The 27,566-nt window shown below is 40.1% G+C and overlaps 1 protein-coding gene across 5 annotated transcripts in view; it reads right to left on the reverse strand.

Annotated features, from left to right (window-relative positions):
* Positions 1–27,566, reverse strand: part of WDFY3 (WD repeat and FYVE domain containing 3) — a 173,097-nt gene that overhangs the window by 130,656 nt on the left and 14,875 nt on the right. For 4 of the 5 annotated variants that reach the window (XM_065634846.1, XM_065634845.1, XM_065634843.1 and 1 more), the window contains exon 2: positions 8,066–8,160. The exons of the other annotated variant lie outside the window; for it this stretch is intronic. The gene's annotated coding sequence lies outside the window, so the exon portion shown is untranslated. The remainder of the gene's footprint in view (positions 1–8,065; positions 8,161–27,566) is intronic. 5 annotated transcript variants of the gene reach the window in all.

A 27,566-nucleotide genomic window follows, 5' to 3' on the forward strand; every position in this document is an offset into this window, starting at 1 on the left:
CTCTGGGGATGACAGTCACAAATTGCAGACAAAAGCAACTCAACCCTTCTCAGTCTCCAGTTTTCAAACACCTGAGAACTTCAGGTGGAGCTAGACTTCACCTTGGGCTCCCAGCCCCATCTTTGGAAACAGCCTCTCCACATTGCACATGGAGATGTTTCTCAGGAGCCTGGCACGCAGTGAAGAGTAAAGACAGAATGGCTGATTGTGAATCCTTCCTCACAGAAACCAGCTCTAGCTCCCCATGCTGCTGCTCCCAGATGGCCAGGTAGAGTCTGTCAGCAGGCGACCAGGCTTGCAGGGGAAGGCTGGGGCAGAACCATGGCAGGATACAGCTCTTCTGATTTAGGAGGACCCCATCACAGCCACAGAATTTCCTTCTCCCAACAGCAAACGTGTCAGACAAATGACTGAACAGAAGAAAAAAACCCACACTAAACAAAACCCAAACAGAAAAAAAAACCCCAGAAACGCAAACCTACAAAGCAGTTTAAAACTGTGGATTTTTAAAGCAATATTAACTGCTTGAGTAAAAGTATTCTTCCAGATTTCCCCTGTTCTTCAAACAAAGTAATGAGCACCGCTGAAAATCTTTTTCTGGTGTTTGTTAGCACACTTATTAAATGAGTCAAGTGGGTGTAGATATTCTTGGACATTAAAGTTGGTGTTTCTCATATGGGGAGAAAGGTGCAACCTCTTCAAAAATCCATGTTTATTTAGTTTACTTTTCATTGCCAGTAGTGGGGTTGGTGTACGTGTCATTTACCAGAACTACTTTCAAAACTATTTTTGTTTTCCTCTCCATTACCCGTGTTATACTCCTGATTGGCAATAATGCCAAAATGAAAGTTATATTTCACAGTGAATAAATGCTTTCTCGACACAAGTTTATGCAGTGTACTACAAAATTAAATAAGACAGCTAGAAATCCTTCAAAAGTGAGCTTCTCTTATTCAAAGAGAAAAAAATGAAGCCTATAGCACTCAGAGACAAGCAAATTACTATTTTAATATGATGCTTTTTTCTTCAACTTTGTTTCATTTCCAAGAACATTGTCTAATATAAGTTGATAAGACGCTTGCTTCACAGCGGAACTACTGCACTTGAGAACAGGCTCGTATTAGCTGTATTTTGAAAACTACGCACATGACAAACTAAAATCAAGTATTTTCTTCCTTAGGTGGAATGACAAATGTAATCTACCTATTTTTCACTTATTCTGTAGAGTCAGCATCCTAAACACAGAAAATTATGCACAGTTACATTACTTACCTACATACCACTATTTTTTAACTAAATCTCAGCTTATCCTTTGGTCCAGTTTCTCTTTGTAACAGCAAGTACAACTCCAGAAGAGGCTGACGACAAGAAGTACAACTTCACAGAAGCTAGTCAGATAATTAAATGTTAGTCTCGGGGCGGGGGGGGGGACGTATCATGCAAAGAAACATAAGTAGTTTTTATTCATTTAATTCTCATCCTACCTCGTATTCTTGAAGTTCAGGGCAAGCATCATAGTTTTCAAATCCTCTCTCTGTAAGATATTACTAACAGGAGACGGCAAGCTCCTCTGCCCACAAGCCGCTGCCAGCCCATCGTTCACAAACACCCTCCTGGCAGTCAGGCGACCTCCCGAGCTTTGCACCGCCATCCCCAGCGCCAGCTGTACCAGCGCCCAGACTGGTTTGACTGCGGAGCCCAGCTGGTCCCTTCCACATGGACACAGGGCACGTCCACTGCGGGAAGGGGAGGAACTGCGAAGCTGCAGGGAGAGGGTTCCCCTGCCTGCCTTATAACGCCAAGGCCACGGTAACCGATACAGATCTTTCCAGAAAATAAATCAAAATCATACGTGCAGCAGAGCAAGATGAAAAACTGTATGCTAGAGTAAAATGACATCTGGTCTGCACCACAGTCACTGCAAATGAGAATGATACATCACAGCTTACAAATGAAGTTGTAGGGCAACATTTTTCCTGCTTTTCTTATCTCATAGAAAAGAAAATTTGTTTATGTTTCAGTTACAATAGGCCTAATTAGTCTGGAAAAATAAAAGGTGTACAAAACACACTTCTTACCAGAATCTAGATCAGATGCAATGTGGGTTTTCCTACCTTTAAATTTTCTGCTTTTTTTTAAACAGTGTTTACTATTATAGTTTGCAATGCTATTTTCATGCCCAGCACCATACAACACAGAACAGCTGGTTCAGATCTATACTGCCTGCTGTTTTGGTTTTTGTTTTGTTGTTGCTAGTTGGTTGGTTTTGTGTGTTTGTTTTGGTTGGTGTTTGGGGTTTTTGTGGTTTTTATTGTTGTTTGGTTGTGGGGTTTGGGGGTTTTTTTAGTTGTTTTTTTTAATAACAACGACTATTCAGAAGTGGTAGGATTTCCCAAGGAAATCTATTATCAATAACTATGGTTACTCACATGTTATGTCTCCTCACTATACTAGCCCATTTCTCCAGTAATAATCAAAAGGTACAGAAAAATAAATTAGGATTGAAGCTGCAGCTCCTTGAAAAAAATTCTCCAAGTGCTACAGAAAGATGCTCAAATGACTACAGTGCCCACTGCTTTTTAACTAAATTTATCCCAGAAAATAGCCTGAACATTCACATAGTAAAAGCACAACTACTGAAGAAGAATTTATTCCCCTTCTCCCCTTGATTCATCTACACATACACATGCCAAAGAAATACCCTTCCTTGCTGGAGGAAAGAACATTGACAACAAGAAAGAAAAAAAAAAAAAAAAGATAGTAATTGCATATCAAATGGGCTGCAATGTCATTTACAGCTACAGAAATGACTTGCTAGTAATTTATTACAAGTCCTGGCAGAGCATCTGTCAAAGTGCATGGACTCACTCAGCATCCTGCAGAGTGTTTGGCCATTTCTGGATGCAAAGAACCTGGGGAGAGAACTTGCTCTCCACAGGTGAGAAAACATGACTCTTTCAACACGATCCCTGTTCTCCACTTCTGTGTCCCTTTTAAGCTTTGACAGTAAGCAGTACACAGAATGAGGATAACTACTCTTGTGTATTTTTAACACAAGCACAATACAATAAACAGAGTGAAACACAGCAAGATGTTGCTAAATACATTAAAAATAGGTAAATAAATGCTCAATGCTAGGACTTAATTGCAACAGTACCACAGCAAAGGCTTCTTCTCTTATACATCCATATATTACTTTACATCTTTACCATACATTCCTTTCTTTAATTTGCTTTTACTTCTCTGTCAGAATTTGAAGATATTTCCTCAAGTACGCACTCCAGGTTGCTCTATCTGGGAACAAGGCCAAGCAAAAGAGGAAGGTGTGTTTGGGCTTCCTACATCAACTTGTTTGATAATAGCTATTATTTGAACAAAGAAAGGATGCTCTAAAAGCTGAGTAATTTACACAGAGCTCTAAGAGGAGTTTTAGGTACCTGAAGAAAAGGTTAAAGGTTCAAGCACTATTGCGTATTACATAAAATGCGTAAGCACAGAAACACACATTCAGGATAACAACAGCCTTCGGCACAAGAGTGTATTCTGCATGTTCAAAAGTAACCACGCACTCAGGGATGACTTCACGCTTGCTACCAAGTGCAAGAGAGGGGCATCATTCAAAAGAGCGAATGGTTCCACTCTGACAAATTGCAGAGAAGCAACAAAGCCAACTCAGTAGCAAAGATGCATTTCGGTGTAAGGTACATGGCATCACACAGTAGCTGTATATTTCCTATTAGAGGAAGTATTTATGCAAGCGTTCCAAATTAGAGGACTAAATAGAATACGTAGTAAGACACCCATCTTTATCACAGAATAAAGTTTCATCATCCTGAACCATGGAGCAAAGCAGAGAGTAGTAGGCTTTTGCTAGCACTTCTCTCATGCAGGTATTACAGGGGTGGCTTTCTTGTCTTCCCTTTTTTTTTTTTTTGTAATTAAAAAAGGTGACCTTTTGGCAACACTGAAGAGCGAACAGTAATTCTAACAAATTCTCACTGCAATACAGCCAGATGGCAGCCCACCTCTCCATTGTTATTTCCTCACCTTTAAAAATTGCTGCACATCAGAGCTTTATCTTCCAGCACTTTGAACAGTTATTCCTGCATCTACAGGAATACGCCTTTGAGATTTCTCCCAGGCAGCTTTTTGAAGTTGTAAGCAAACACGAGAAAGGTTTACTGTGGCTCCAGTTTGTTCCAATTCATGGAATCTAGAGTCTTTCCAAAGGACTGCCTAAGGCTCACTTTTCACAGGCTATCATTTATCAGTAGTAGTTCTTCCAACACCCTCTCTATTTGGGACACAAGATGGGGCATGAAGCATAATTAACAGCATTCCTGTTATTCCAGTTATGCCCTGGTGCACCAGGTCTCTGTTGTTAAGGTGTATCTATTATCAACTTAATTTGTAGTTTTGCTAGAAAAATATTTACTAGGATTACAGAACCAGAGAGCAGCATCTCCACAGAATTAAACTCAATAGAGATAATTTTTGCCTTGCTATGTTTCACATCTATAAGAGACTATTGCAGATGGGAACATGTCAAAGGGAGTTTCAGACATCCATCTATCACTAGCAAATGTTATTGACCCAGTGTGAAATACTGGTGCTTACCTCCAAGGGAGCCAACAAATTAATCTCACACAATTACCTGACAACTACAGAAAATGCATTGTGTACTCAAAAGCACAGCACACAAACATCCCTTTCTATCACAGGGTAGCAGTATGTCAGACTTCTCTAACACCATCTCAGACATCAATTATTCCTGTATTTCATATGTTATTCTACGAAAGCTCTTAAAAAAAAATATGGTCACTCTCCCCTGCTTGTATATGTTCTCTCTGTGGCAGACCAAAGAAACTACTACCAACAAACATTAGTGACAAGTCCTGCAAGGAAAAAGGCTTGAGATGCTGAGGGAAGCACTGGTAACACCTCCAGCATCCTAGCAAAAAAGATACAGAAGTTATTTTTCCCTTATCTTCAATAAGCCAAACATAATGAACCCCTCAGGCACTGTTTCTTCTCCCTCCCCACACCTCCGTCCTTCCTGAACCTCAAGTAGAAAGCAGTGCGGGTTTTGGCCTGTGCACACAGAAACACACAAGGAGAAGAGGGCCTGCAGGAGCCGCCTGTCCTCAGCTTCCAGGGCCCAGACAAGCTGCTTTAGCTGCATGATGGAGACCAAAGAGAAGGAGGCAGCCCTGGTGTCAGCTGCCTAACTGGATCTGCTCCTATGCCAGAAGTGGAAAGTCAGAGGTGGCACTGCCAGGAGCCTGCAAGAGCACCTGCCTGCTCCACAGTGCCCGCCTCCTGCTCCTCTCCGGCACAAGAGGAAAATCCTGGGACTTCCCAAGAGCATTTCTAACCTTCCACATGTGTATCTCAGTTGTGTCCTAAGACCTCAAAGCCAGATACATCATTTTGAAAGATTAGAACCACCTGTATTGAAGCACAAGGTTTCAGTGCTGTAATTTACTAAAGGATAGAAAAGTACCACAAAAAAGAGAGTTGGAAGAGGTCATCCAACTCACCAAGCTCAAGATACTAAGGTAATATACACTGACTGAGTTACTGTGGTATAGCAAGCAAACAAGTATCAGGTGACTCATGTCAACCAAACATACAGAAATACTTAGACTACCACAATTACAAAGTCAAACACCTTAATATGAACCCTTTGTGGTGCCCATATCGCCTGCTCCCAAACTGACATCATCTGCACATGTTGTAAGCAGACTCTACTACATCATCTAAATCAGGGATGTCACTACTGATAAATCCAGGGACAGCAAGATAATACAGAAGACTGCTTCAAATGCCTTTCCAGGTGACTCTGAATCCCTGTTAACTGCTCCACTGAACCATCTTTAATAAATTTTGCTCCTGCAGTACAGTGATTTAAGGAAAGTCCTATTGAAGTAAAAAAACCCAACAAACTAACCACCACACAATACTACATGTATTACATTCAAAAGGATATCTTTCAAAACCTTTTGCATTTCAAGTCGCATCACTTCAAGCCCTTCCCTCCCTGATGCAGTAATCCAATCCATCTGTCACAGAAGCAAATTAATCGGCTTGATACAATTTCCTCCCTGACAAATTCATGTTGGTTGGCTGTCCTCCCTTACCTCATTATCTTCTGTGTGTATATAAACTGCACCACGACTTTTACTATTACCCTTGTAGCTTCAGGTAAGACATGCCACAGCTGAAAAAAAAAACTCAACACAGCCCCACGGAGAGCCCGACCAAATAAAGTACAGCAGGTCCAGGTCGGAATAGAACATAACCACAGAAGCACTAAACCCAAGCTAATAAGATCTGCTAGTTGTTGCATGTCCTCAGAACTGGAAGAACAGGATACATACAATGCCAAGCAAGTATTACCATAAGTATCTGAAGAACAGATCATGATACTAACAAGACAGCCTTCGCAGATCCACAAAAGAGTCTGTATTCAACAGTCTGCTTTCAACTGCTTTTATTAAGTCAAGAGGGAGACTAACAAGAGGGGAGATGAGCTTTTCATTTTTTTTTTTTTATTCTCCATAAAGTAGAATATATAAAAAAAAAAAATCTAAACATGACAGTTTGAAGGGAGCAAGTTATTTTTCTATGAAAGTAAAAGAAGGCATATTTCTATCAAACTCACTTGTGGACAGATTTTTTTTTTTATTAATGAATAAAACATAGAGTAAAGAAGCAGCATAGAGCTAGAATGAAAGCATTGATGTTGAAATGCAGGATTTCATAAAGAAGGATGTCTTTTGGGGTTTTTAGAAGCGATATCTCCCTTGAACATTTTGCAACTCTCAGTTTCGTATCAAATAAGATAAATATGGTGAGAACATATGAATAACTAAAGCTCTCCATAAGAAATGACACCGCTTACAAGAACAGTTGTTAAGCTCTATGTGCCTCAAAGAGCAATGCCAAGTAGTACTTCCTTGCACTAACAGGTCTTTTTCCATTGGGTCACCTCATGACTTTCTGTCTTCGTAGCGTGCTGCAGCATTTTTTTCCACGGTGAGTTTTTGTTTTGTTTGTTTTGTTGTTTTTGGGGATTTTTTCCTCCAAAAGGGTCTATATGTTAAAGGGTATACTAGCAAAGCTTGCGCATTACTCTTCAGTAGCCACACTATACACATCTGTGCATTTAGAGTAAGCTAAGAAAGATTAGAAATCCTTTACAATAACCAGACAGGTCTAACAGACTTTTAACTCAAGTGCTCCTATAGAAATTCACTTCTTTGCCTAGGAGTACTTCAATATACCTACCTCATCCACCTCCCCTTCATCCATTTTGCACCAGCAAAACAAAGCAATACTGAATTTAATAGTTATATGAGCTTTTTTGACTTCACTACTTAGGAAGAAACGCATCAGGTGATAAATCCACTTAACCCTCTTTAGCGTAACAAAAAAGGTGAAAGTAAATTAGATTGAATGTTCTACTTGCAAGAGGAGGCCTCTCGTAGCCCAGAATATTTGTAGCAGGACTATACAGCTATCAGAAAAAACACTCACAGCAAGTCCAGCTTGTGCAAAATCCAAAGAAACTAGGATATAAAGCCAAAATACAGGTCACCTGAGGCAAAAGTAGAGATAACTACCTTTGTGTGGATACAGAATGGACCTCCTCACAGCCTGTCATTCTACTGAAAAGTGGGAGTATTCTTCTCTCGAAGTAAAAATGAGAGACTTGAAAAGCTCAAAAAATAACCATGTATTATGATAATTCTCGCTTTTTGTTTTTAAACCTACCAATTAAAACCTCCAAGTTTATCTCAGCTTGACCCTTGAACGTGCAGGGCACCACACAACTTTCTGTGATCACACAGCTCTGTATTTCTACAGCATCTACGCGAATAAACAAAACTCTAAATTTTTTTTTAATAGAGCAATTTTAAATTGACCGTGTTCTGGCTGTGCCTGAATAAAGTCTCTTGCTGTGACAGGCAAATGAACTGCCTCACACAGATGCTACTGAGTGTGCCAATTACAAATCAAAAGGTAATTTCTACAAAAGCTCTTAAGTGTCCACGTCACTAACCTCTACAGCATTCCCGGCATCAGGGCAAACAGCTTCAAGAGAACAGGGCCCATTCCTTTCTGACGTTTCTCTTCAACACCAAAGCTGTTCTTTCACTAGATAAAGTAAAAGGGAAAAAGGTTAGAATATAAATGTGACAATAAAACCACAGAGCTTTGCCATTTTGAAACAGAAGTCACTCTAACAACTGGACTTCCATAAACCTAAGAAATCTTTTAAGTAGCTCCTGGAAAAGGAGCTGTAGCAAACTAGAAATCAACACACAGCATTAAGCTTAAACAAGCATCATCTTCCCAATTAAATTATACTCACTGAGAGCACATGAACTGCTACAAGAGCTACTATAAAGTGCAAGACTGGTAATTAATGCACTGACAGCCTGTGATGAGCAAGAGGATCCCTTCAAGGAACTACGTGATTTCTCATCATTACAGCAGGGGAAAAAGAAATAATCTGTGTTGATCCCAACCCAGCTGAGCAACTGAGGCGTTACTGAATGCGCCTGGCTTTCCCTGGCCTCTTCCCTAGTTTTTCTGCCTATTTTATCAGAGTTATAAAATGCTTACCTTAGAATTTACAAGTGGACGCACACAAGCCAACAAGGGGCAGCGAGTCCAAGCTCACTTGAGCACGACTCCATGAACCCATCACGACAAGATTCTCCAGCTAACCCAACTCAGGTGGCAGAGGCAGCAAACACAGCGCTATTCACTGCTGTGCCTGGCAAACAGGTAGGTGCCTCAGTGAAATGCTCCACCTCGGTTAACCAGCCTTGAGATGGCTGGTTATTATCTTACCTCTGACTCTCAGTCTGCCCCATTCAGAACAAGTAGTTCAGGTGTTCCTGCACTATAGTGCACTACATGGAACAGACATACCCAAAGTAACTGGGAAAACTTTGTAAGTCAATTCACATCATTTGTTGTTTTATTATTTTGTACATAAGGGAGCAGGGAAAAATTTAGTGGGGGAAAGCTACACAGGTTAAAAAAAAAAAAAAAAAAAAAATCACCACAGTATCATAGTAGCCTGGAAAGGCTTTGTGAGAGATGGCAGTAATGGGATTAACCTGCTCAGAGAGATGTTGCAGCACTTAATAAAAATATTTTGCTACAACACTGTTGTATGCACTAAAAACTTAAGTAACTTGCTGGCAAGTGCAGGAATTCAGCATTGACAGTTAAAGCAAGAAGTTCTCTTCTAACTCCATCTTCTATGACCATAACAACCTCTGACACTCCTAGAATGGGCAGGGGAAGTCAATTAACAACATATGCCATTCAGGATTCTCAGGAGCTTTTAAATTGTGTTTATTTTGTTGTAGGGAGTGAGCAGCCGGTACCAAATACTGTGTGTGTACGTGGTGTGTGAAGCCATAAAAACCATACTGCAAAACACAGAAATGCAAGAAGTAGGATGAGCACTTTTATTTTTACCTCTACAGAAGCAAGTAAATATTTAAACTGAGAGGATAAACAAATAGACCTTATATCAGGAACAGCTCAGCACTAAACCTCAACACAAGTATTTTAGTTTCTGCTACCTTCAACTGCATTTCACTCTATTAAGAACTTTTAATATCACCAACCTCTCAGATTCAAAATGATAGATTTTTATTTTTAAATACAGACAATGGAAGTCTCACATATGGGCTCCAAATCAGATCAGACTGTGATTAAGCCAAACTTAATTAACACTGTATTTGCAAAGCTCAAGTAACCAGTTACACCACAAGTACTCAAAACGCACAGGCTTACTTGAGCAGAAATCAAAGGGTAGCATCAGCATCTTCTCCAGCTAAAACTGTAAAAACATCATTAGGAAGTGAAACCCTGACAACAGCTTGCAATCCTCTTTCAAACGCATTATTTACTTGGCCTAACAGAAACTGGATGCAGTAAAAAGAATTAATGTTGTGTGAGCACCAAGGAACTATGCCTCCAAACCTTTAGGTTTGGAACTATGCCTCCTCCTTTAGGACCCAAACCATCTAGTTTATCTATATTCCCACAGTACACTCGGAACACCTTGACTCTAAGTCCTGATTCCCTAACATTTATCCCACTTCCATATTTTCATTTTGTTAGGGTCACAACAGCTTCAGAAAGACTTCATCAAAAGTATCAGCACAAACGAGTTGGTTTGACTTGCAGTCTCAAAATCAGTTAACGCAGGAGGTGCTGTTTAAGCATAGTTAACAAGAACTAATTGCCTTCCTTGGTGCCAAAAATAAACCACTCCTACTTTACTTACATCAGCCAACGTCTAGCATTGCCCGAGCCCAAGTTCTCCCTGTGGTCATCAGCTGAGTTGCCAAAAGTGGCTGCAAAGCCAGCAGCATGCAAAAAACTTTTCAACTTTTCAGCCTTGAATATCCCAAGAGACTGACATCCTTCAAAGAAATGCAACTAAACCAAGCATCAAAATAGCTCAGTTTTGAACGCACTGGTCGCAACAGCTAAACTTTGGAAGCAGCCAAGACAGTTCAAGCTTATCCAGTGTCCTTATGTGCCCCTGCCTAATGAAGGCTCAGAAGCATCCCATGACACAGGAAGCAGAAATGGCAGCTAGCCTATGTCTTCCTGACTATGCCACACTTGGACAAAAACGCTGCTGCAAGTTCTGAGAAAGGAGAACCCTTGCTGGTCAGTGCCAAGGGGGTGGCACAGCTTGGTTACCTCTCACTTAATCAAGTCTCTGCTCTAGAGGAGAAACTCCTCTGAGAAATACACTGGCATGTTAAACACTGAAAACAAAACCTGTACCCTTAGTGCTCGAGGAAAGGATCTATGTTCTCCCAAAAATTAAGACTATCCAGAGGCTGTCGAAACCCCAAATGGAAGAGGAGCACAGCAAAGAACCAAGCTACCTATTTCAGATTAGATGTCTCCTCATAATCATTTCAAAACCTTATCAAGTGGCAATTACCTAATGAAAAAAATAAATGACATGTAACAAACTTCATCTCCGTGACCCACCACTGAACTCTGGCAGCAGCCACATCCATTACGCTCCAGAAACCAAGTGTCATTCAGCAAACAAATTTCAGTCACCAAAACCACCCCCGCCCATGCCTTACATAAAGCTCCCTGCTGCACTGAAGGGCTTTCTTTCCTTCAAAGAGTTAGAACACATCATTTGCAACTACGTTTTCAAAACATAATATCAGGGTGGCCAGCTTGAGCATGACCCACAAAAACACAAGAGACACTTCACAGTAGTTACCATCAAGTTCAGACATTTTCTTTTTCCAATCTACAGGCATTCCTTGAAGGGTTTATTTATGTAGTTTGTACAATTACATAAGATTATAAAAATATTTTTCTATCAGATGAAGAAAAGCTATTTTTTCAATTGGGTCAGCATATATTTTATAATATCTGCACTTTTTATTAGAAACATCTTAGTTTTGTTAAGATAAAGGATATAGCCAACTAAACTTCGACTACTACTAATCCAAACATTCTTATTCAGAATTGATGCTGATAAGCTTAAATCCATTTATAATAATACATTTGTATGATTTGAATAATTTCTCTTAGCTGTCCTTCCTTTTTGGTCCTTGTCATTTAAACAATTTGCTTGCTGTAACATAAAACATTTGCACTCCTGCATCCCACCAAGAATTCCACCATAAGTTTTAGTTATGCCTCTATTTTTATTTCAGCTGAATACCTCAGTACTTCTCGGCATCGTTCCTAGACTTTAACAAATCAAATAGAATTTTCTTGTTGACCTCACCAGACATTCCACAAAAAGCGCTGAATAACAACTCGCAGCAATCACAAACCACTTGGTTCCAGTAAAGCAGTAAATTGATAAAGTAACACTATAAAATCTGCTTATTTGTATGTCTCATTCCTGAAAACAGAAAAAGAAATACAAATGCTATACAGACATCCAACTTGGTTGTGTTCCCTTCACGTAAGGTATTTTGCAAGTATTCCTCTGTGGATAAACTAGTCCACACATACCATCCTGGTGCCATCAGAATATATAAAAAAAGGAAACTCTAGAAATAGCATGAGTTTTCTTCTGTGCCACACATCACGGATATTCAACAGAAACCTACTCAGACCTAATCAGTCACTTTCCTACCTGTTTCCATGTTCCAAAAACCTACAAAACTTACAGGTTATATCAGAGAGAAGTTGAGGAACACATCACATACAAACAAAACACACAGCAGTGGGAGCTGAACAAGGCATAGATGTTGAAGCCCAAATCAGTTATTGCTAGGAATTACAGTAATTGAGTGCTAGTACTTATTCCATGTCCAATAGAGATAAAATCTTGCTTTCCAACTGAAATAAATCAAATGGATCATAAACATTACATGAATCAAGACCAACTTCTGCCTTTTCCAGTACAGGTGTGCTTAGCACACATTCTCTAGATCACCAGTGCACTCTCAGATGCACTGCAAGAGACATGAATACAAAGACCATCTTTAGCCAGATGAAGCAAGAGGTCAGGACCATCTGAATTCTCATTAATGGTGAGAAATAAGTTAGGTAACAACATACTTCTGCTGTACATAGAATTTGAGAAAAGGAATACAACTGTGGGCAACACCTCCTCTGTGTGCCTCCAGCTATTTTAATAGTCACACCAGGTTGAAAGCGTCAGGCATTTCCCTCTGACAAAGACCTTAAAAGCCCACAGAAGGATCAGCTTTGTTTGTAAAAGATGCCTAGGTGGAGTACTTCAGTTCCTGGCTTCCTCCAAAGCCCTCTCTCTTTACTGTTTCTCATTCACTACTTCTGCTAAACCAAGCTCTAGCATTGTAAACCTGAACGCGTGGGGGCACGTAAAGCTCCTATGCCTGTTTCCTTCAGTGAAGTTCACAACTCCAGCAACCTGAGTACTTTCTTTTCCTCACAGGTATTACTGGATTCTTCTGCTTTTTATTTAAATCTACCTACTGGCATTCTTGACATACTTTCAAATGAAAGCATACTTCCAAGTGAAGACTCCATTAACCTGCCAGTGCTCAAGAAAGATGGAGGAAATGCATTAAGGCACACACTTCACCTCCTCATACATCAGTCCTAGAGGTTCATAACAGAAAACAGCAGAAGTGACACACCAAAGTCTACTGACACTTGTCACTACAGACTGCTTAAAAAAATTTTCAACAACTATTACTTTATCCATCTCCAGTATGACCATCCATAACTTAGTGTTCTTGCTGTCTCCAAGAGCAAATATAACATCTTAGAAAGCAGGCAATGCTGGAAAGGGGAAGGAAACACCACCACACCTTAAACACAACTTTTTGGGAGTGGAGGTAGAAGATCTGCAATGTTGTGATTTAAACTACATCTCTGCTTTATGACTAATTAGGAAATAATGATTCAGGGCACAAAATTCTGCAGATGATGTCCTGTCTCCAAGCTCCAGAAATGCAGGTAAGAGCAGATAAGCGCCGTAACCAGATGAAACCTCTGCTTCTCACACATAATGACAGGCACACTGTTTGAGCAGGCAATCCCAATGATAACCAGGCTGAAATAACGTGAAGGCCTCAGCTTATATCCCACTCTGTTAAGACAATGTGCCGATTCCCATGCCAACCCTCCAAATGTAGACATCTCCACACAGACACATTCACACTTGACAGCAAAGGGGAGGACCCCCACGAAAGGGGTCGTAATGACAGATCATTACAGCTACTCTACTAGATATAATACAACTCTTAAACGCTGCTCTTTACTGCTGAAGTCATCCAAGAGCTAAAAAGCAAACTGCAGATGATACCTCAGGCACCATGCACTCCTATGCCTTTCAGACAATAGTCCCTTCCTACCTGAAAAATTCTAGTCTTTAATGACTTGTATTTAAGCCATATTCTTCTCAACATAGCAAAGCACTGATACATGCGAAATGCCAACCAGGTAAAATAAAAAGAGACATGACCCTAGAGAAACTGCTCAAGTTGCAGCTGCATTCACGTCTCCTCCAGAAACATCCTATACACAGCCAGAACACCAAAAAAGAACTTCAACAATTGGGCACTGAATAGACAGACTTAAAGAGCAACTGAAGTAAAACACCAACAACTCAAGTTTTTTTTAAAGCAAGACAATGAAAGTCAAGGAGATAAACCCAGTCTCATTTACTGCAGAAGAGTCAGTAAGACTTAATACAACCCCTGATTTCTATGCCACTGGAAAGAAGAACAAGTGCTCCATAAACTGCACATTTATGTTAAGTCAAGGCCAAAATTAGACTGAAAAAGGAACAAGAAAATTGTCATACACATTTGATGTTACTTCGCTCTTTAATTACTTCCTAATTAAATTTGCATGCTCTGATAACATCTACTATTATAAGTTGATGCTCCAAATGGAAATAAATGCTAATTTCACCTCCAAATGAACCATCAAACTCACGTACATTTAAATAGATTAGTAAAATTTATTTCAAGCTGTCTTCAGAATATTCTCATCTACTGTACTCAATCCTCAATTTACAAAAGTCTTCGCCAAGGAGTCATTAATCCACAATCACCCACAAGCAGCCGTCTTCTCTTAATAGTAAAGAAATGCACTTCTTGTAGAAATAAATCAGAATCTGTCAGCCTTCAACTCAAGATGCTCTCAATACAGATATGCTGAAATGACTTGCAGGTCACCTGTGACACAAAATTTCATTAATTAAATTTCTTGATAAGAAGCACTATATTTTTACACAGACATTTTCAAATTAAGTAATTAAGGTTTAATGTTTCAGCACTACAATTCCTAATATAGAAATACTGGATGTTGACAGAATGATACAGGCTGGAAGGCATCTATGAGGGCCACATGGCTTCACCTTTGCTCAGAGGGTCAGCTTAGATCAGGCTGCTCAGAGGTCTAGGCAAGTTCTGAGCATCTCCATGGGCGGAAATCCCATTATTCCTTTGAGAAGCCAACTCCAGTGTTTGACTACCCTCATCATGCAAATTTTTATCCTCGTTGTAATGTACCTTTTTGCAGCTTGCACCCAGTACCTCTCATCTTATCCCTGAGCATCCACAAAAGGACAAGGACAGTTGAGCTTTCTACAGTGGTCATCTCTTCTAAAAAATAAAGATTAGTGACCACTTACACACTTTATTAGTTGGTCAAATATCAAAAGAAAGGGCCCTTAATCAGATCAGCCAAATACACAAATAGTGAATCTGTATTGTTTATACAAGCTATTATTTTATTTATGAAAGAATAAAATAAACCCTCTTGAATGCATGTAACATTTTGCTTCATCAAATCAGAAACAAAATCCAGAAAAAGAGAGAGTGGTCCTCTGTTTATTTCAGGAAGCTAATACCTTGCTAATCCTTTAGCTCTCCACAGGAATGAATATAAAGCCTCTGGATACAGAGACAAACCCTGATTATTTAAATCACCGGTATCTAAAATTCTGAAATCCAAAGGTCAGATACTTCCCCAGAGGACAGATGCTTTGCCACTCCTAAGAACAGATCAGCTACTTTGATGATATTCGGAGACTTGTAACACAATTTTAAGTACTGTGTTCAATTGGTGGGGGGTGGGGACAGTTGTTTGTTTCTTTTACTAAGAGAAGGGTCTAAGTTGTTTCAAATAATACATTCAAAACTAAACAAAGATTTTCTGCTCTTAATTAGTGTCTAAATGCTAGCTTGCTCAAATATAGCTACACTTGTGTTATGCTGCATAATATAATCTATCGCTATTCTATCCCAGACATTAATTCCAAGATCATATTTATTTTTATTTACTTGAATTAATCACAAAGTTACAATTTCCTAACAAAGACTGAAGGCTGACCTATACTAAGAGATGCCACAGGCTATTCGCAGACTTCTCACAGCACTACACGGTGGGAGGACGAGAGATAACAGGCATACATCGATACAAGAGAGCTCCAGACTGTGTGTCAGAAGCAGCCTTTTTTTCCCAAAGACAGAGCAGCACCAGAACGGGGCCCACAGAGGCAGAGCTGCCTCCAGCCTTGAAGTTTTCCAAGATACAACAGGATCAAGCCCAGAGCAACTTGGTCCCACTTCACAGCTGGTCCAGCTGTGAGCAGGAGGTTGGACTACAGGCCTGATAAGGCTTCTTCTGACCTGAGAGATCCTGAGATGTTATTTTCCCCACTGCCACATATATAGCAAGTCTTAATCCCAGCACCCCATTCTAACATTTAATGTGCAAAGTCAGTCAACTTAACTGCTCTCCTTTCCCATATCTCTCGATTGTACAGATTCTTTTAACCCCTATCAACAGCCTTTGGCTTCCTGCCCATTCTGCAACTTTACAACAGGGAGAGTGACCTCTCCACCAGCAGACACACACTTCTTTCCAGGCAGATGCTTGAGGGCCAGAACAACAGTCATTAAGTCTGCAGCAGATGAAAAACAGGAGGAAGATAACAGAAAGCAGACATACCATAGGATATGTTCGGCAGAGGATGGGCCCTCCCAAGTATCCAGACCTCCTGCCTAGCAGACTCTTTTGTATTTGACTCGCATCCAGCCCTAGAAGATCCAAGTAGGTTCCTCAAGAGCCATCCCAGCTGCCATGTCCTGCAGCACATGAGCCCTGTCACAAGTTTTTCTCTAGCATTCCCAGTGAGGAGGCAACATTTTGACCCGTACTAACAACCCTTCCCTAACAAGGATCACGGAGTACTGTGGGATGGCAACATTTCAGTGGTCCTACCTGGAGTCGAGTCCAGGGTACTGCCCAAAAGCAGCTGCCCTGGTGGGCTGCCTTTGACAACAGCACAGCTGTTTGCATGGTGCTGTACCTCAGAAAACATTTTTATAAGCGCCTCCTTATACAAACCCTCCTGCCCTGGGCTAAACACGCAGTTTTCAGGCTGCATGCTGCACAGCTTGTGTCCAGGTATTCCCAGGGGTCAGAAGAAACAGATTTGCAGAGGAGGTTTCATTTCTGGGTTGCCAGCTGGCTATTTCTGCTCTATGAGAACACTTGTCTGGTCAGCGACTTTGGACTTGAAACGTTGAAGAAGTGCATGTGTCCTGAGAAATCATCTCCTCACTGCTAAATTAAATGTTACTGTTCTCGGAAGGTCTCTGGGACACACCTCTTTTTGCTGGAAAGTTTTGCCAGTTCAGAGTTAAGGCAATAAGCAGCCTGACCACCAAAGGTACAGATCAGTATATATTCAAATGTTTATGCATATCATAAAGATTTCATTCAACACTGCTTCACAGCACTAAGTGGAGAAATATCCCTGTAACTAAACAAGTCAAAGGTGATGATACACATAAATCCTAACAACATTACTTATTTATTCTATGCCACACCAAAAACCTTCAGCTCCCGGATTCTGTTTCCAAAGCACATGTACAGCTATAAAATGTTTCTATAGCTGTTGTGGCACTGACCATCTCACCTCGATTCACTGACTTTCACCTCTCAAAGTGCTGCAGAATTCTGATGCTCATCAAGCAGAAGAGTCTTTTTACTCAGTTCCTCAAACACCCATCTGTAACCAGTCATTCATACTCCAGGAGTTTGCAAGACTAGCATATACTCAGACAGCTCCTGCCAAGTCCAAGTCATCCCTAACTTAAATGAAGTAATAAGACATCTTAGAAAAGGAACACTGAGACAAAGATTTTCATAAATGTCTACTTGACCGCACAGTTTACCAGCATCTGATAATAAATTAGATGATGCCTCCACTCCAGTATTTAGGTGGAAATAAAGAAAACCACTGAACTTCTACCACCATCCTGATGGAAGAGAAACCCTCTGAATATTGTCAAAGATTATTTATTATGTTCCTGGGGCGCAGACTCCAAGGGAGAGCTCGTTCTGCAGACTGTCTGCAACGTCCTCCCAGCTTTGGTTTCTGCCTTTTTGACAGCCGTCAAGGATCTTATTTTGAATCTAATTTTTCCTGTCTTGGTCAGCTTCATACAAGTGTTAGAAAGAAAGAAAGAAAAAAATCCCAGCAATCACCAACAGACTAAAACAATACTGAATACCTCAATAACCCTTTCAGCCTGCAATGTGAAATCAAAGAGTATCCAAAGTAAAAACTCATCTTTTCATTTAGTGACCCCCAAGTTGAACAGAAGACAAACTCCCACAGCCATTTTGGCGGGGGGGAAGATGTCAGACCTCCTCATGTGGCTCATCACTGGCACTCTTCCTTTTTCTTGAACCAAAGGGAAACTAAGGTACTGCAGGCCAAGTCCTAAAAATAAATAATTGTCTAAATGGAGTCACTCTTAAAAGTCATCTACAAAAATTATGACTATGTGCTTCTTCCTCCTTTTCCAGAAAGTAGCACTCAGCACTTGAAAGATGGTGGTCTAAGTTTCTCAAAAGGACTTGGATTTGCAACTGGGAAAGCTCAACACACCACTCAGTTCATGGGCTTTCATTTGTTCAGGCACTGCAGCTAAATTTTCATTGTGTGCAAATTTAAAATATTTCCACAGAGTAGATTGCGTGCTGCTAAATTCACATTCAAAATTCAAATCAACTTTCCTCAGTGTCTCCCCAGACAATCCCTTCATTCCTCAGTTAATTCATTGCTTTTTCCTTTCCTTTCCTCTGAAATGTTAGATCCAAGAGAAAGATTCTAGGCCAACAAAGATATCTCATAATACACACTCATGATCATTATTAACTTGGATCAGATTCAAAATACCAAATAATACCCATTTTTATCCTCCAATTAACGGTGTAACTTGGTGTATTGCCTCGCAATCCTAAGAAGTTGAAAGCGGAACAATGCATATTAACAGACTTAGTTTTCAATGTTTTCTTTTCTGTCCAACCGTGTATTTCATACGAAGAGAACTTGTCCTGCCAAGACTTCATACGTGTATTACACAACAAAACATGGGTAAATTAAAGCCTTCCCTTTGAAGCGTTTCATCTGTAAAAAGATTTAGTAGGAAGCAAGTTTAAGATCCAAACCATTTCAAATGGGGGAGGGTGTGTGGAATATTAAAAACACTGAATGACTTAAGGAAATGTCACTTGCCAACATGAAATTGCGATTTCTTCTTCAGTCATTCAGTAACTCGCTATTTGTGTGGTCTGTATGGTCAACCACAAAGAAACATCTTAAGAGAAAAGTATCAAAAGATCATAATTCTAACTCGTTCTCCACAATATCTGGTTCCCCCCGTTACCATGGGCACAGAATCACATCATTATTAGTAAATATTTCTAACAGATTTGTAGTTATTTGGTTTGCATACGTATGAATTTTGCGTTTCCATCTGGACTTTTGCCTGGGGATGGGAAGTGTCTTTTGGATTGGTTTTGGAGGTTTTTGCTGATGGAGTGAAAGGGGACAACGGGTAGGAAGAGGAATATAGCAGCTACTTGATGATACAGCTTGATGCTTCCTTCCCCTTAACATAATCTTACTCAACTTCCTCCAAATACAGTTTGAAGAATCTCTTCTTCCTTTGCTTGTGAACCACCAATAATACGATTCTTTTACAATTTATTTCTCTACTCTGTCTGGAGTATTTACCAAAGGAAGAAAACCTACAACTCTTCTACTAAATGCAATCTAACTTGGTCATGATTGTTTTTCCTATTGTGAAGTTAAACTACTTGAAAATTCTGCACTAAAAATACCAGAGTAAATCAGAAAAACATAATCCTAGCTAAAATTATTTGTGCCACAACCAAAGCATACCAAAAAAAAAAAATCCATAATGAAAAAAAAAAAATCACTAACATTCTACAACATAAGAAATAAGTGAACATGAAGTAAAAGAAAGCTAAAAACTGGTGAGGTATAAAAGCTGTCTGTTAACACTACTTCACTAAATAACTGTTGGTTTTTTCTGTTTGTATTTATTTGTAACCAAAAAAAGTGTTCTTACAGCTAGTTTGATAAATATCACTACAAGCTGTAGTTAATCATAATTTGATGACTGCAGATTTCTACCAATTCTGTAAAGAAACGTCACATTTGGCTTGCTGTCCACATCATTTAAACAATCGCAATAACCAAACTTTATGTGGTGTTCTTTTGAAGGAATCAGACTTTTCACAACAAAATCAGAAGTCTTTAGGCTTGCCGTGACAAAGCAAGGAGCGCTGCTGAACACTGCAAGGTACCAGAATAATCATGTTTACAAACTACGAGTTATTTAAATGGAGCTCAAGAAAGGTATCAAGAAAGCACCAAACACCACAAGTCATTAAGCTTATTGATGTCACGACCTTCCTAGTTTATAGGGATGTCATACTTTTTTTTTAAGCTTAACCAAGATACTCGATCTGCAAGCTTTTCAATTTTCCAACACCACAGATTTTCATATTGCAACCCAGATCTGTCAGGAGATCAGCTGGAATTAGTTTCTTTAAAACACATCAGTTTAGGCAATAACATTTTGCCTTCTTCTCAATGAAACATCGCCACCTTGGTTCTCTTCCTGATCAAGATTTGAAGCATAAACAGCCTTTAAAGAGCATGATCAAGTACCACTCTCAATTAAAATTCTTCTCATGTCTCTCCTTACTAGTAACACAAGTGAGATTTACAAGAGTAAAGGTGTGATGGACACATTGATTTGAACTCTCTTTTAAGAAGGTTAACGTTTCACATATATGTCCTTACTAGTTAGTTATGTAGAAAATCCAAACAGTACTTAATAGGAAAGACATTACAGATTGACCAACAAATTCAAGAATGTTACTGAACCTGGAATAAGTTGCTGTTCATTCCATGTGTGTTCCTAACAACACTGCAAATCAGTACAGATTCTTATCTGCAACTTGTTAGAAGCGCATGTAGAATCTTCACCTTCCATTGCCTTCAACAGAAAATAAACTCCCAAACCAGTACTATTCAATATATTCATCAACAAGTTGGATGAAGGAATAGAGTGCACTGACAGCAAGTTTGCTGATGACACCAAACTGGAAGGAGTGGCTGACACGCCAAAAGGCTGTGCTGCCATCCAGAGAGACCTGGAAAGGCTGGAGAGTTGGGCAGGGAAAAATTTAATGAAATATAACAAGGGCAAGTGTAGAGTCTTGCATCTGGGCAAGAACAACCCCAGGTTCCAGTATAAGTTGGGGAACGACCTGTTAGAGAGCAGTGTAGGGGAAAGGTCCTGGTGGACAGGATGACCATGAGCCAGCACTGTGCCCTTGTGGCCAAGAAGGCCAATGGCATCCTGGGGTGTATTAGAAGGGGGGTGGTTAGTAGGTCGAGAGAGGTTCTCCTGCCCCTCTACTCTGCCCTGGTGAGACCGCATCTGGAATATTGTGTCCAGTTCTGGGCCCCTCAGTTCAAGAAGGACAGGGAACTGCTGGAGAGAGTCCAGCGCAGAGCCACAATCATGATTAAGGGAGTGGAGCATCTCCCTTATGAGGAAAGGCTGAGGGAGCTGGGTCTCTTTAGCTTGGAGAAGAGGAGACTGAGGGGTGACCTCGTTAATGTTTATAAATATGTAAAGGGCGAGTGTCACGAGGACGGAGCCAGGCTCTTCTCAGTGACAACCAATGATAAGACAAGGGGCAATGGGTATAAATGGGAACACAGGAGGAAAAAAAGTATATTTTCTCCGAAGTAGCAAAGAAACATCTTCCTCCTAAATTATTCCATTTCTATGATTTATGACTCAACTGCTGACTAATTTGTAACCCAATAATAAGAAAAAAAACCTTTTAAGTTACTAATCCATACTGGACATTGTCAAACACACCACCACAACCAGAGACTCATGTGTTAAGTTATGCACATATTCACTGAAACTGCTAAAAAGCAGTTAAACTCCTCCTGAGAATTGTACTGCTTAATGCCAGATGAATCAATTGCAGGAACCACATGTGCAAAGTAGAGACATGAAGGCAAACACTAAAAAGTCCAGGAACACACTGATTGAAACAATCACCTTTTTTCCTGCAGCAGACAGGACAGGCATAGATTCCTTTCAAATCACTGTATGTTTTTAAAGAATCGGTATTTTTTTGGAATTCAAGTAAATTCTTGGGCAAATTCCTGAGTTAACAGGTTTGTATTTCAAAAAGCATCTGACGTGCTTCTCAGTCCAGATTAAACCATGTGTATTGACTTCCATTTCACTGTCCTTCAAAGTGTTTGTTTTGGTACCTGGAAATATTGTATATACAAACGTAACTCAAAGATGCTCTGTGCAGGGTCATACAATGATGTTTTCTGAAGTGTTTTGAGGCAGGTCTTCTCTAACCTTTACCAGCTTGCTAGCAAGTTACAGAATGAGTTCCAAATTCATTCCAACTACTTTACCTAAAACAAACAAACAAAATTAAAAAAATTCATGGCCAAAGATGACAGTCCCCAAAAGCCACAGAAATCCAGCTTGGTGAAGTTCTGAGGTCACTGAGGAGAACTCTGGGATGAGGATCACAGAACAACTCAGCCAAGAAGGTCTGAAGAGCAATTTCAAAATTCTCCATGAAGTTACAGCCCTTACACAAGCATTACTTTGGGGAACTCTGCATTAGACCAGGGCATCCCTACCACCATGGTTACAAAGAGCTAGCTGTGATATCCAGCTGTTGTGTTGGGTTTGGTTGGTTGGATGTAGGGTATTTTTCCAGAAAAATTTTTGCAATTCTTCTCTCCTCATCATTACTTTCTTGGTTTCCCAAGTATCAGGAGCTCCGATAAAGTCCAACTACATTTGTAGTGCCAGAACTGTGGGGCTGAGGCATGGACTCTTCACCAACAATAGAAATAATCAAATAACCAGTGACAAATGTGACCATCAAAACTTGACTGAACATGCATAGCTGTGCAAGGCTATACTTGAGAAACACAATATATAAGCCAGAACTCAATGTTCCTGGGTGAGAAATTCAGGGTGGGGGGTGGGGTGATGTACAAGTAGACAGGATTGAAGAATACACGTTACGTATCCAGTCTTTCAGTTGCAAGAGAATATCTTCTGTGCACCTGGTCCCTCTAAAGCAGGCCAAGGCATACTGCCACCAAAGGAAAAGAATTTCCAACAAAAAGTAGCTCAGACCAAAAGGACCACAAGTTTTTACAAATGACAGCACTTTTACAACTCCTAAGCCAACTTGTCATCTCTCCAAATATCTGATCTACAGTACTGACACCATGAGCAAAAAAAATGCACCCTTAGCATTCCTCGTAACTTGTTTAGCATAAGACTTACAAACTAAATAAAGACCTTAAATTCATATCCTGGGTTTATTTCCTGATATAGGACACTAAGCACCAGAGCCTATTTAAGACTGATGCAGATCCCATTCAATGTGGAAAACGCAAGCAATGTAGACAACAGTGTGGTATCACAGATCAACTATTATTTCTCATCTACCAGGACTGTATGTGGAATATTCCATTCATGTATAAGCAGAGACCAGCATTACAGTCTGAAAGTCTACCGTCTCTTGTCTCATCAACCAGTGTTGTACAGGCAGGTTTCCAAGTGTTTATCACAGATCAAAATGGCCTGTCTACGGGCACTTAAGCTCACAGGAAGTCATGTAACCTGAAACGGAAACAACATGACATATAAACTGTGAACTGCAAATGTACTGTGCATAAGGTAAAATATACAGTATTTTGACAACACATCAACTGCCTCTGTTATACTGAAGTGAGATCACTTGGCTATAAAAGCATGAGATTTACAACTACCTCATCTTATACACAGGAGTACTATATTTTATTTGGTAATTCCCAAGGCAGTGGGAGAGAATTAAAATTTCTCTCAGGCCCACCCTTCGAAGGAAGGGGGAAAACAAACAAACCAACCAACTAGCCCCAAACAACAGTACACACACAACAAAAGCCAGCTATTTATACACTTCTAATATCATGAGAACATGAACTTGTAACTTTTGACCTTAGCCTAGACAAAGGTCATTTGCAATAACATTTTAGATCCAAGCAAATGCCTTTTGTTACATACCTATAAAATATAAAGCCATTCTGGTTCTCATGAAAAAAATCATTCCTCTATACATTTCATACACTGCATGATATACAAGGGCAGTTTCATTTTGCGGCATACTACATCGAATAAACCCAAACACGACGCTGTCTCACTGACACTGGAGAGAGAAGGAAACAGGAACACAGGAAAAAAAAGACTTGTTCTCAAAAGAAGTGGGGGGACAGGGTGGAAGAAAGGAAAAAAAAAAAAAAAAGCAGCAACGAGGACACAAGCAGCTGGCACTCAGGGACTAGGAAGGACTTCAGCTCCACAACAACAGGATCAGTTGCATAATCGCTGCTGCCTGAGAAGTTACACAATGTCTGCCCTTCTCCTCATAAGGAAAACAAATAAGCAACTAGAAAGTCCTTTTAGCACACAGCAGCTAATAAATGAATTATGACATGTTAAATCCTACTTAAGAGAAGGCCCTCTGTAGTTTCAAACATTACTTTTTAGCTTACTGGAACATGAAACATTAAATTCTATGTCAATCCTTTTAAAAATACTTATTTCTCCTAAAAGCAACATGTCCTAACACCAGCGCCAAGCCACAAGAATTTAACACCTGGCTTTTCCAGCCCTGCTCTCAGAAGACACGTTCACATTGGAGAAAGCTGTCCCTAAGGCTAAGTCCCATGAAATGTGACCTCTCCTGTTGCTGCAGGACTTGGTGAATTCTGTGACTATCAATACATTTGATCCAGAATCACAAAATACCAAAAAAATCCCAAAGACTAACGCAATTCTAATTCTGTAATGGGATATTTTGCTGATACTTACAGCAGAAGCTGTAAAATGTTCATAAGAGAAACAAGGACAAATCAACCTTTGAGGAACACCACATCACTGAAGAACGAGCAGGACAAAGGTTTTCCTGAGTGGTTGTGTACCGTGCAGACCTGTGTGCTGTGGCATTGCACAAAGAGTGAAAGTGAGGTTTGACTCAAGCGCAAGAGATACCACAGGCTGATTAAGAGGCAGATTAATTTTAGCTTGCCAGCACTGAATCCATAAAGATAATTCTAGCCTAATTATAGCCCTCTCATTAAGGACTTGGACAAAAAGAATAAGAGTTTTATTGCCTCATCTAAAATTTGCATTTCTCTGTGATTATCTCTTTTCTGCTGTAAGTCTTGTCCATTTGGTTCTTCTTACCTCTGGGTCATAAGTTTTGTATCTTCCCACCATGATTTGGGCTCCCAGCCCAATGCTGCTGCATTGCAGAGTCAGCAAAGACATGATGCAGCAATATTCCTGAATTTCTTTGGACGTGGAAGTACATGTCATTGATGCCAAATCCTGAAAGCCATCCGGATAAAATTCAGAGGCCCCATGGCACTTCAGAAAAAAGAAAAAAAATAAATACGACAATGATGCCAAGATGGCTGTCTCGGCCATTTTATGCCCTTTTGTTATCTTATAGCTAGTGTCGAGAATGTTGCAAAAATCGACTGGTTCTGCAAAGACAGAACAACCATTCGCTATTCTTCTCACCCCAACAAATCCAAGCACCACCTCCTGTGCTCAGCACAGACCACTTTCAGCAACAAACCGCAGGAATCAGCGGCTCCTCTTGAAGAGAAGCAGAAATATCAAGATCTGTGTTCCAGCGGATGCACATATCAGATGAAGAAGAAAGAGAGACACCCAGCCTAGGCTGCCCACAAGCCACCATCCCAGACTGCCAGCTCCTGGCTAAGTAGGCAGATGAGAACGGAACCATCTCCAGTGAAGGAAAAGAGAGAAGCTGCTGACCCGAAAGCTTGCAGATCCCTGCAAGAGTGAACATGCTGATCACAATACACATTGATGCTGTATATTCAAGATATTCAGGGACCAGCAATTATAGAAAGGCCCACTCTGTTTAACTCACCAGCCCTGAATTTGCCTTAGGACAGGAGAGTAGCACATTTCAAACTCCTTTTTTTTTTTTTTTTCATATTGGAGTTTGCTGCAGATGGCAATAATCCAATCCTTAAAGCCCCTTATTGTGAATATGGTGCAATGCACGACAGCTTTATCCATAATGTCTCAGTTCTGAATTAAATAAGCCACTTACCTTTGCTAATGCCTCTGCAACAACTCAGAATTTTGATTAATGACCTGTTCTGCACCAAGTGCCCCTTTCACCAACTTCATCAGCAGTACCCTCCTACCCCTCCCGGCTCTCTGGCAAATGCTGGGAACAACTCCAACATTCAGGACTCAGGCAGGAGTCAGGAGAGACATTTTTCCGGTCCAAAGAGTAAAGCAACTCCAGTCTACTCTTAAGATACTACCGTACGTTCATCCTAGTGCACTGGAACAGCTATTGTGGATTAAGAGTGTGATGCCCTTGCGGATCACACAGGAAGATCTGAAAAATCCCACCCATTCTCCCATTCTGTTTGGGTTTGGTGCTCAGGAAAGAGGAAAAGGAGAAAAGCCACAAACATAAGGTGCTCCAGGACTCCAACATTCAAAATCTGGCACTGTTTGTAAATTTACTTAAGAGACAGATACCTAAATGCTAAAAACTAAGCAAATCAGAAAGCTCACAGCTAAGCTTCCAATCCTACTAAATGTGCTACCCACCTTATAATGCACAGGCTTACATAAAAATGTGTCTTATTAATAAATTTACACATCTAAAAGATAATCAAGTTATGTGACTCATTTTTTAGGTGTCTAGGGCTGCTTTATAGTTGATGATTTCCGATTAAACAGCCCTCTGGAAGCATGAACTCAAAACCAGCATCTATGGTAACAGAAACCAAGTACTTGCAGAAAGCAACTGGTTCCTCCCAAGGCTACAAGGGCATCTCTCTTGGTTTTGGACAGCTGGGTCCACACACTTCAGAGAGTGAACTCCATCCTCTGTGTGGCTCAGCTGATGAGCAGTTTCTTTTAACTCAACCACCATCAGCTATCAAATATTTTTTTTAAAATGGTCATTACAAACTTGAGTTAATAATGAACAAGAAACTAACTCAGACTCGCTGCAAACCCTCTCCTATGCCACCAAGCCTTTTACATCCAGGTAATTTGCCTTTAGGCTTCGCAAAGATAATTGAGACTCATTCTGGCTCCCAAAAAAATCTTCGATTAAATTCAAAAGATCTCTTTCTTCGAAAGGGTAAGAGAGAAAGAAACAAACTAGAAGTAAAGAGAAAAAGATGGGGGAAAAAAAGGCAGAGTAATGATAAGCGAAGTAGTTATCAATGATGTAAAAAAAATGACGAGATTGAGTGGGTGAGTTCTGGATGCAGGAGAAAAAAAAAAAAAAAAAAAAAAAAAGGAGATACATCCAGAAGACAGGAAGGACATGCAAAATGGAAGACAGATTGCAGTTTTGTGGACACACAAGTCCTGAAAACGTATTTACTTAAACCACGAGAAGCTAAAAGGCACGTGTTCAAATTTGATTATTCCTGCTTTATAACCCTAAAGCTCAGTTTGAGAAGAGCTCAAAAAAATTAAAGCAGCAGTAGCATAAAACAATAAAAATAATTGTCATTGGTTTTCCCCTTTAAACTACAATACTAAAAAGCTTTTGCCTGCTTTGTCAGAAGCCTACTCTAGGAA

The sequence above is a fragment of the Caloenas nicobarica genome, chromosome 4 (assembly GCF_036013445.1).
Source record: "Caloenas nicobarica isolate bCalNic1 chromosome 4, bCalNic1.hap1, whole genome shotgun sequence".
Taxonomy (NCBI): Eukaryota; Metazoa; Chordata; class Aves; order Columbiformes; family Columbidae; genus Caloenas; species Caloenas nicobarica.